This window comes from Rhinatrema bivittatum, chromosome 2 (assembly GCF_901001135.1).
Source record: "Rhinatrema bivittatum chromosome 2, aRhiBiv1.1, whole genome shotgun sequence".
Classification (NCBI taxonomy): domain Eukaryota; kingdom Metazoa; phylum Chordata; class Amphibia; order Gymnophiona; family Rhinatrematidae; genus Rhinatrema; species Rhinatrema bivittatum.
The window spans coordinates 246,870,582-246,881,576 of record NC_042616.1 but is presented as its reverse complement, the minus strand read 5'-3'; the positions used below and the strand labels follow the sequence as shown (position 1 = coordinate 246,881,576).

General features: G+C 46.6%; 1 protein-coding gene across 2 annotated transcripts in view; it reads left to right on the top strand.

The window, feature by feature from the left end:
* The first annotated feature begins 2,369 nt into the window (after positions 1–2,369).
* POMGNT2 (protein O-linked mannose N-acetylglucosaminyltransferase 2 (beta 1,4-)) overlaps positions 2,370–10,995 on the top strand; it is a 55,175-nt gene continuing 46,549 nt past the window's right edge. The window contains exon 1 of one of the 2 annotated variants that reach the window (XM_029589374.1): positions 2,370–2,664. The gene's annotated coding sequence lies outside the window, so the exon portion shown is untranslated. The remainder of the gene's footprint in view (positions 2,665–10,995) is intronic. The other variant, XM_029589375.1, reaches the window with a different exon arrangement.

The window sequence follows — 10,995 nt, the reverse complement described above, 5'->3', positions numbered from 1 at the left end:
AGCATCCCAGCAATTGCCATGAAACCACTGCAGACCTCCTGCAGTTGCACTGGGTCCTCAGGAAAGGCGATATACTTCTTCATCCGTCTCATCATCGCCTTCAAGACCTGTGCAAAATGCCACGAGAATGAGCCCCGAGTCATCCCCACAACGATACCAACTGGATTTTGAAAACTTCCTGTGGCAAAAAAATGTAAAGCGCCAAGATGTTTTGACAACCCAGGCACAGCATGGTTGTGATTGCTCACAGGATCAAGGTCACTGTGCAGGTCTTCATAAAAGGTCAGAACTGCCCACAAGCTGAGCCAGTATCTTTGCACCACATTGTGCTCGGGCAGCCCAAAGAGAGTTGTCTGTGGGTGACAAAAAACAAAAGAACATAAGACATACCATACTGGGTTCAACCAAGGGTCCATCAAGTACAGCCTTGGCCTATCAAATTTCAAGTAACTTGCATTATTAATTTGTATTTGTTATTATTTTGCAGTATTATTATTAGTAGTAGTATTTTGCAGAATCAGCCTGTATGTAGGAATAGCTACTGTCCATTAATCCTTGGAAGGATAAAGGAAGAGGCCATAGCCAGCATAAATTGATTGGACAGTACATGTACAGGCCTTCCTTCATGAACGTCCCAGATTTCTCATTGTCGCATGGACACCTTGGAAAGATCAAGCTCTTTGTGCCCTTCCAGCCCTTCGGCGTCCATTTCTGACTGGTTAAAGCGTCCAGAATAGGCATCTGTAATCTAGGCCATGGATGCTGGATGCCTCCAAAAGTCCGGATGCACGGACGCCTTTCGGTGTCTGTTGTGAGCCCCTTATAGAAGTCCATCGACTACCTCTTTAGGTAGTGGCACCAGGTTTTCTCGTCTTTCATTGTTCTGAGCAATTGCTCTCCTTCGCCTGGCATTCTTTATTCTTGCTTTCATGTGCAAGAGAAAGGCCAGCAAGGCAAAAAATGTACAGAAAATCCATCTTGGATGTAGTCGGAATCACAAGCTTTCCCAATGCGCTTGCCACTAATAGCGCTACTACACTAACGCCAGGGACAGGGTAGGCACTAAATTTTATGGACGTACTACTTTTGGGCGCATGTTACTGTTTCGAGGGTACTAGCTAATCAAGTCATTTACATGTGATGGGCACAACTATCCACGCTCTGGTTAGCATGCAGGTTATGCATGCTAACCATGCACTAATGCACATATTGGACGTCCATCTAGCGTGTCTAAAACACGCGTCTAAATCGCGCGCGGGCCTGAGCGCACTTTACTGTATCGGCCCTGTATGTGCTGGGCCAGGAACCAAGAGAGGGGCTGCAGTGAGCCTGCCAAGACAGTGGAGAAGGTAGAGAAACAGACAGACAGATGGAGGTACAGGGTGGGGAGAGGAGAGAGACATAGAGGGGACAGACAAAAAAGGAGGAAAGGGGAGATAAGACACATGGTGGGGAGCATGGAAAGGCTGAGATAGGGAATGGGGGGGGGGGGCATATAGGGAGGGAAAGGGTCACAAGGTCTCACACAGTCCAGGCGACAGCTGCAGCTGTCTGGGAAGTTGCTCTGTAGGTTGTCCATCCTCTCTCAGGTCTGACGCTGGACCAAAACCATATAGCATGCTGCAGTGACTCCCTTCCCCTTTCTGCCCATGCCTGTACCTCTGCCCCCTGATGAGCTGCGTTAGTGCCCCCCTCCCCCAGGCCCAACACCTTGGGCAGTTGGCTGACCCTCCTGACAGCCCTGGCTCCCCTCTTTCCCCCCCTTCCTGCCCAGCATGCTTCCGACCCTCTGAGATCATGTGTGTGAGAGAACGAATGTGTATGTATACGAGAGAGAGAGGAGAAAATATATGCCCTCCACCAACTCCTAATATTCCACAAAATAAGAAATTGGAAGCAGCTGAGTGGTAGGAGTCCTCTTGTTTTGCCCTGAGATACTGGAAGATAAACTGTGGCCTGTGTGCAGCCTGTCAACTCATTATTGACCTTAATATATACAAAGATACACTGTGTAGGCAGTTCACTGGCAGGATCTAAAATGTATGCAAATGAAGGGACGTCGGCCCCCTCCCGTGTCCAGTCCTGGTCTGTGGAAAAGTTGACAATCCTATCTGCCCAGTACCTTGCATGGGCCCCCCAAAAGAGTCAGGTGGTTAGATTCTTCTGGGGGTGTGTGTGTTATATTTTCTGTAAAAAAAAAAAAAAAAACAACAAAAAACCCAACCCTGGGATTTACAGAGAATTGCAAAAAAACCAGCTCTAAATACGATGCCAGCACAAAACTTCTGGTGGGGGGAGGGGAAATATATATATATATATTTTTTTTTTTTTGGGAGTATCTGCAACCACGTGGAGGAGCAAATCCTGAGGGCTGAAACGGAAGGAAAACCACAGCAGCAGTCAGAGAAACCGGAAACAAACAACCCCGGACACTACACAGGAAACCCCACGCGAACAGGGAGAGGGTCCTGCCCAGAGAGTGAGCGCGAACAATCTACTCCCCCCACCCCCTTCCAGAAAGGAAGGAGCCTGCAAGCAGATGAGAAATATCCCTCCCCCCGCAGCCCAGCTACTACGGCAGAGCTATCCGAGACAAGGCGGGGAGAAAACAGCGAGCTCCATGCGGCAGCCCCAGGAGCTCGCACCACCGCGTCCCTCAGCAAGGTGAGTAGCAGCCAACGCCAGCCGCTCGACTCCTCCTTACAGGTGCAAACTGAAACCGAAACCACGTGAGCCCGAGAGAGACTGCCCAGGAAACCTTAACCCTCTGATCACTGACTGCACGATCCCAAAACTGCTAGAACTGTCGTGAAAAAAACCCAACCACATTTAAGTTAAACGTTCTGGCTGTAATTAGATAGCCCCAGGAATCATGTTAAAAACCAACCCATGTGCTGAGTTCCCAGCTGCTCTGGGGTTTATAGTTTCCCGCAGGAGAGAGATTAAAGCAGCAAAACACGGAATCTTGGGATCTGTAGCCCCCGGCAAGGAATGTATATGCAAGCTGCAAACTACCAAATCCTCAAGGATTATGGGACCACTAACTGCTTGCAGGAAAGGTGTTAATTCAGTGCAGAAAGATGCAAATCCACAGGAACACTGGAGTCTCGTTTGCGGGGAGAGCGGCAAAAGTTAAAGGAATTAAATGTGACAAAAGCATTGAAATTCCACCAGCCCCCGTCCTCTTCTTTTCCTGCCCCCTTGAGTCAGTGCAGGCACTGAATCCCTCAAGAATGCTGGGATCTGTAGTCTCCTACAGGAGTCAGATTTAATAAAGTGAATCAATAGCTTTAGAACGCTTCAATTGGGGGGGGGGGAGAGGAAGCCTTTAGTGATGCACAAATGAAAGCATGAGCTCTGATGGGAAACTCAATGAAACTTGAGTGTATATAACACAGAAGAGTGACCACATACAGTACATCCAAAATGAGTAGTACAAAACCAATCTGTGGCTACCTGTCCAACAGGCCGATATTCAGTAAGGGGTAATAGTGCGTCGAAAACATGCGTCCAATCCCCCTGAAACTAATAGCACCCGCAACATGCAAATGCATGTTCATGGCCCAATAGTTATTCCCACGCGATACAGAAAGTAAAATGTGCAGCCAAGCCGCACATTTTACTTTCAGAAATTAACGCCTGTCGGCGCCAGGGAACTGTACAGAAAAGCAGAAAAAAACTGCTTTTCTGTACACCTTCCAACTTAATATCATAGCGATATTAAGTCGGAGGCCCCAAAATTAAAAAAAAAAAAAATTAAAAATCGGCCCGCGGGTCGGAAGACGGATGCTCAATTTTGCCGGCGTCCGTTTTCCGAACCCTTGGCTGTCAGCGGGTTTGAGAACCGATGCCAGCAAAATTGAGCCTCAGCTGTCAAACCCGCTGACAGCCGTCGCTCCTGTCAAAATGGAGGCGCTAGGGACGCGCTAGTGTCCTTGGCGCCTCCTTTTACCGCTGGCCCTAATTTGCATAGGCCACCCTCCTGAATCGCGCGCCCAGGAGAGCGGGCGCTCGCCAGCTCTCCCACGCGTTTTTCCTTATCGGCCTGTAAACAAGGAAGGTAGGCAGATCCACAGTAGTTCCAGACTGTAATGATCTATTCTGTAGAACCAAGAAATTGACCCACAGATGAGCAACAAGAACAAAGCGATCCAAGGGAAGAAGAACCTACCAGGGAAGAATCAGCCTGAGAGAGGAGGCAGAAGGGGAGAAGCATGTAACGCATGCAAAATAGATAGCTAGAGGATGGCAGGTTCACAGCAAAATAGAGCAAGCCAGAGAGAATGTAAAATAAGAGGTTATTAAGAAAGAAGAGCTTCTAATTGTGCTAAGATGAGAGAGGGAATAAATCTATAATATGTTACTGTGTGTCATAGATCTGTCCTGAACAATGATGACACTGTGTGGCTGATAATCAGAATGCATTGATCATGAAGGGGGTAACGGGATGCAAGAAGATAATGAAATTGCTACTGAGAGGAGAGACGTAAACTGGAAATGCTGTGGCGTAGGAGGATACGGGGGTCCAATCCAGATTTGGACACAGCCACGGGGGGGGGGGGGGGGGGATCCTTGCATGGCTGCAATGATTCTAATATAGCAGACCCATATAACTAGCAAGTATACCCTCACTCTATGAATAGAAAAATGAAAATGGGAAGGAAATTGGAGAATTAAAAGAGGGGCGAAGAACCTACAAAGTGAGAGAGAGAGAGATGGACTTAGACGAGGAAACAAACAAACAAAAAAAAGGGATCTGAGCATGGATAGAAACAGAAAAAGACCACAGGGCCTATCCAGTCTGCCCATCCTGTTCATCTACTCAGCTTTACCTCCCCTACCACTCCCTCAGAGATCCTCTGTACTTATCCCATGTTTTCTTGATTTCATATACTGTTCTGGTCTCCACCACCTCCATGAGGCCATTCATGCATCTGTAAAGAAATATTTCCTAAGATTACTCCTGAGCCTCTACCCTTTTTCACTCTCATCCCTTCTTTCCTTTGAAAGAGCCCTGCCTCCTGTGCCTGGAAACCTTGGAGCTATTTAAATGTTTTTTTTTCTCATTTCTCTCCTATCCCGCCTTTCCTCTAGTCTAGGGTGTACATGTTTAGATATCTAATCCCATCCCAGTCAATATTCCCTCTAATTTTTGACAGGCTATTGTGCGAAAACATTTTCTTTTGTGCAACATTTTATAAGCCGAGTTTGGATTTGTGTGCTACAGACTAATTGCCTGTGCAAGTATATTGTGAATATTGGGGGTTCTGAAAGAGTGAAGCAATTGTTCTAATGAAAATAATTCTACATTGTTGTTTCAGCATATCATTTGTTTTTAAATAGTAAACATCAAAATAAATTTGATTTCATTTTTTATTGTTAGCATATCCATCTTTACTATATAATTCTGCAGATCATGTCATTTTATGTGTGCGCTGTGTTTTGCCGTGTGTGCAGGGTTCACGACCTGTGTGAGCATAAACATGTGCGCAGCTTAGAAGGAACAGTGGTCCCCATATATTTTAGAATGTAGACCATGTACCCTTTTAATAGTCATCATCTGGACCAAAGCCTGCTGGTTTATATTCTTTTGAAGGTGTGCTCTACTGAATCGTATGCAGTATTCCAGACGAGGTATATCCAGAGACTTGTACAGGGGCAATATCACGTCCTCTTTTTTTATGCTGACCATTCTATCTTTCTAGCATTGCTGTCACCTTATCCACTTGTTTGGCCACCTTAAGATTGTCAGCTATGATCACCCCCAGATCCTGCTCTTTTTGTGGTTAGAGGAATTTCACCCCTATGCTCTCCCTTTCGGTTTCTGCAATCCAAATTCATGACTTCATTTGTTAGCATTAAATCTTAGCTGCCAGACTCTAGACCATTCCTCGAGTTTCATTAGATACCCTCCTCGTGTTTTCCACGTCTTCCAAGATATCTGTCCTGACGCAGAGTCACACTAAATCAAATCTGACAAGGCATGATCGTGTTCAATTAATAGATAAGGTTGGCTTTTTTTAAACTCTGCGTATTGTGCAAATTGAGGCATTGCTAAGCATTTCAGATTTTCGGGCCGTACTGCACACCCTGGTGTTCCCCAGTTTGGATTCCTGTAACATGGTTTATATTGGGATGCCAGTCGGTGCTCTCAGAGCCTTACAAATTCTGCAGAATTCAGCTGCTCGGAGTTTTGTTAGGGTTGGATATTGGAGTCCATACTACACCATTCATAAGAACATGCCATATTGGGTCAGACCAAGGGTCCATCAAGCCCAGCATCCTGTTTCCAACAGAGGCCAATCCAGGCCATAAGAACCTGGCAAGTACCCAAAAACTAAGTCTATTCCATGTTACCGTTGCTAGTAATAGTAGTGGCTATTTTCTAAGTCAACTTAATTAATAGCAGGTAATGGACTTCTCCAAAACTTATCCAATCCTTTTTTAAACACAGCTATACTAACTGCACTAACCACATCCTCTGGCAACAAATTTCAGAGTTTAATTGTGCGTTAAGTAAAAAAGAACTTTCTCCGATTAGTTTTAAATGTGCCACATGCTAACTTCATGGAATGCCCCCTAGTCTATTATCCGAAAGAGTAAAAAACCGATTCACATCTACCCGTTCTAGACCTCTCATGATTTTAAACACCTCTATCATATCCCCCCTCAGCCGTCTCTTCTCCAAGCTGAAAAGTCCTAACCTCTTCAGTCTCTCCTCATAGGGGAGCTGTTCCATTCCCCTTATCATTTTGGTGGCCCTTCTCTGTACCTTCTCCATCGCAATTATATCTTTTTTGAGATGCAGTGACCAGAATTGTACACAGTATTCAAGGTGCAGTCTCACCATGGAGCGATACAAAGGCATTATGACATTTTCCGTTTTATTCATCATTCCTTTTCTAATAATTCCCAACATTCTGTTTGCTTTTTTGACTGTCGCAGCACACTGAACCGACGATTTCAATGTGTTATCCACTATGACGCCTAGATCTCTTTCTTGGGTGGTAGCTCCTAATATGGAACCTAACATTGTATAACTATAACATGGGTTATTTTTCCCTATATGCCTCACCTTGCACTTATCCACATTAAATTTCATCTGCCATTTTGATGCCCAATTTTCCAGTCTCACAAGGTCTTCCTTCAATTTATCACAATCTGCTTGTGATTTAACTATGATGATTTCATATCATCTGCAAATTTGATTACCTCACTCGTCGTATTTCTTTCCAGATCATTTATAAATATATTGAAAAGCACCGGTCCAAGTACAGATCCCTGAGGCACTCCACTGCCCACTCCCTTCCACTGAGAAAATTGACCATTTACTCCTACTCTCTGTTTCCTGTCTTTTAGCCAGTTTGTAATCCACGATTACAAACTGCAGGCCTGCAGACCAGTCCAGGCAAATGGACTTCCCCTGCCTGCCAGTAGAACTTTTTCCACGTTTTCTTCTCTCACTCTTCTCTATATCTTCTGGGATAGCTGGGCAGCCCCTCAGTAGTTCTCTGCTTCCAGCTAGTGGTAGGTTAGGGATAGCTGGGGATTACCTCTTTTTTTTTTTTTTTTTTTTTTTTTGAAGAGACCTTTGGTGGTCTATTCTTTCTTTTGGGAAAAAAAATCTAGGTCCCGTTCAGAGCCTGTACTTCAGGGGAAAGAAACAGTGCTCTGAATAAGGCAGTTCAACTAAGCGGTGAGAGACTTGCTCTTAGGGAGCGAAGAGACAGGAAGCCGACAAAAGACCCCCTCCCCCCCCACTCCTTCTGCGGTCCCCTCCTTGGCCGAAAGGAGCCGGAAATATTTGTAGTGCAGGGGAAGGAGACTGAGCTCAATAGTGGGCTCTTTTTGTACTTGATACAATGGCCCCGAGTCCCAGGCGGGTACATCGGGGAGGGGCGGAGCCGAAGAGCAGCCGACTTCTGCTCAGCGGGGAGGGGTGGGAGCAGGCAGTGCGAGCAGAGGACTTGGGGGTGGGGAAGATGCTGCCGATGTTCCCTCGCAGGCCAGGGACAGTCAAAGCCAAGTGAGGACATGGATCTTTCAATAGAGTTTATTCTGTTAATGCATCAGGCCTACAGAAAAATAAAAACCAAGGCTGTAATTCTGAAAGGGGGACCCAGATCAGCGGACGCCAGGACCCAAAGAGGCTCAAAAGAGAAAATGGGTCCCTTCTATTGCCCCCTCTCCCTGATTAGGCTGGATAGTAGGGAAGGCAGCCCTTTGGGAGGCTCAGGGCCAGAAGAGGAGGTGGCGGAGGGGAATGATGCTACAGTTTAGGCTTTTCAGAAGGAAGGAAGGCTCCCTCACTGGGGAAAGTTATGCTAGGCCCCAAGCCTTCAAGAAAAAGGGAACAGGAGAGAGTCTCACAAGCAGACCTCATTTTCCAAGGTATTAGAAGGCTAACTAAAGCCTTCCCATAGCATCCGGCCGTTAGACAAGTTGATCAGGGTAGAAGGGCAGACACCAGATGAAGCCCTAAGGGCAAGGCAGGCAACTGGGCGCTCTTTATCTGCCACAGTGGACGGAGGTGGAAAAGCTGTTTTAAGGTGCCCAAAGTGGATGCACCGGTAGCGGCAGCAACAAGGAAGACCACTATTCCCGTAGAAGGAGAGAGGGGGGTGGGGGGAGGGGGCCTGCCCTCACAGATGCAGAGGACGGGGAAGTAGAGTCCTGTTACAGAAGGCCTTTGAGGGTGCGAGTCTCTCCCTGCAACCCAGGGCCGGCGGAAGCACTAGGCGAACTAGGCGATCGCCTAGGGCGCTGAGCATTAGGGCGCGCCGAGCCGCTGATGGCCAATGGCCGCCGGTGGACGTCATCCAAATGGCGGTGAACTACTGCTATGCTGTGTGCCGGATACACACAGCAAGAAGATCGGCAGGACCGTGGTACAGTCGCGTCTAAACATGCTGGTGCTCCTCCTCCTTCCTGCCCGCGCGGCCCCGGAAGAAAAATGTTGCCAGAGCCGCGCGGGCAGGAAAGAGGAGGAGCATCAGCCGCGTGCAGAAGAGGATCAGCGCGGCTCGAGAAGACCGGGGCCGCTGCAGAGCCCATCCTGCAGTGGCCCGAGAAGAGGAGGCCCAGAGGTGAGAGAGAGACTGAGGGTTTGTACAGTGTGTATGTGTGCGTGTATGATATGAGTTGAGAGACTGTGTGTGAGTGAAGACCTGAATGTTTGCAGAGACAGCATGGGAGAGCCTCTGTGTGTGTGAGAGACAGCATGTGACAGTGAGAGCCTGTGCTTGAGCAGGACAGCATGTGGGAGTGAGAGAGAGCCTGTGTGTGTGAGTCAGCATGTGACAGTGAGAGCCTGTGTGTAGGAATGATTGTATGAGAGAGAGCATGTGCCAGTGAGAACCTGTGCTTGAGCAAGACAGCATGTGGGAATGAGAGTTAGACAGGATGTGCAAGAGAGAGACTGTGTATAAATGATTGTATGAGGGACAGCATGTGAGAATGAGTGCCTGTGTATGTGAGAGAGAGAAAGCATGTGAGAATGAGAACCTGACTGTGTGTTTGAGGGAAGCAGACAGATGGAGAGAAAAGAAATATGTTATAAAAGGAATTGGCAAAAAAATAAGAAAGGGAAGGTGGAAAAAAAAAAAAGCCTGTGACCAACCGATTAGAAAACTAAGATCAGACAGCAAATGTAAAAAGAAATAAATTACTTTTTACTGATTGGAACATGTAATCTTTGGGAATGTGCAAGAGTAGCACTTTCTCTATGTGGATCTCACAATGTACGAGATCAGCATAGAGGAACTGGAAGCCCATGGGGCCTGCACAGAGGAGGCAGTAGAATGGGCTTCAGTGCCAATAGCAGCAATCAGCACCTCCGCAATAGCCATACAGCAGCAGTGACAATGGCAGCAGAGGGATGAGAGAGGCTCTGAGGTTGCTGGCAAAAGAAAGAGAGGGGGTCTCTGCCTTTAGTGTGTGCATGTGTATGAATGGGAGTCTGCCTGGCGGTGTATGTGTGAGAATGCATGGGTGCCTGCCTGAGGGTGTGTCTGTGAATGAGAATGTATGGGTGTCTTCCTGGGGTTTGTATGTGTGAGAATAGGTGCCTGCTTGTTTGTGGTGTATGTGTGTGTGTGAGAATAAATTGGTGCCTGCCTGGGGGTCTGTGTGTGTGAGAATGAATGTGTGCATGCCTGGGGGATGGGGAGGGAGTGGTGTGAAAATGAATGGGAGCCTGCCTGGGGTTCAGTGTGAGAATGACTAGGAGCTTGTCTGTGTGTGTGTGTGTCTGTGTGAGAACGAGTGGGAGCTTGCCTGGGAGTGTGTGTTTGTGTGTATGTGAGGGAGCCAGTGAGAGTGAGAGCATGAGTGTGTATGAGAAAATCCAGGGGAGTAAGAGTTTGTGTGGGGGTGTGTGTGGAGGGGGAGAGAGTGCCTTAGAGCCTGAGTGTGTCAGTGTCTGTGAGAGCGAGAGGTTATGGTGGGTATAAGAGCATGAATGTGTATGTATGTGACAGTGTATGTGTGAGAGAGAATGGACATGTGAGTATGTGTGAGAGAGAGAGGATAACCTCCTAATCCTCGACAATATCAGGGTGACTGGAAATCAAGAGCTCCCATGAATGGACAGCAGGGGCTTTTTAAAATCCTTATTAGTTTTAATTATTGTGTGTTATTTGATATATGTACTGTTTTGAAATATTTTATTGGTGTTTGGGAAATTGTAAAAAATGTATATGATTTTAATTAATAGAAATTCTATTTATCAGTAGTTTTAAAATATTTTATTAGTATGGTTTTACTATTATAACTGATGCTTTGTTTCTTGATTTTATTTGTTTTATGAGGAATGGTTGTTCTGTTTTTCCATTGCTAATACACAGAGTCTGGCTTCTTGGGGTTTCCATTTCAGTTTTTTCTAATTTGTGCTCCTTTATTTTATATTCTGTATTTGGTGAGGGTCTGTCTCTGCTCTGTGTGTGTGACCATGATGAGAGATTCTGCTATCATATAGTGTCTGTATAGAGAGCTATA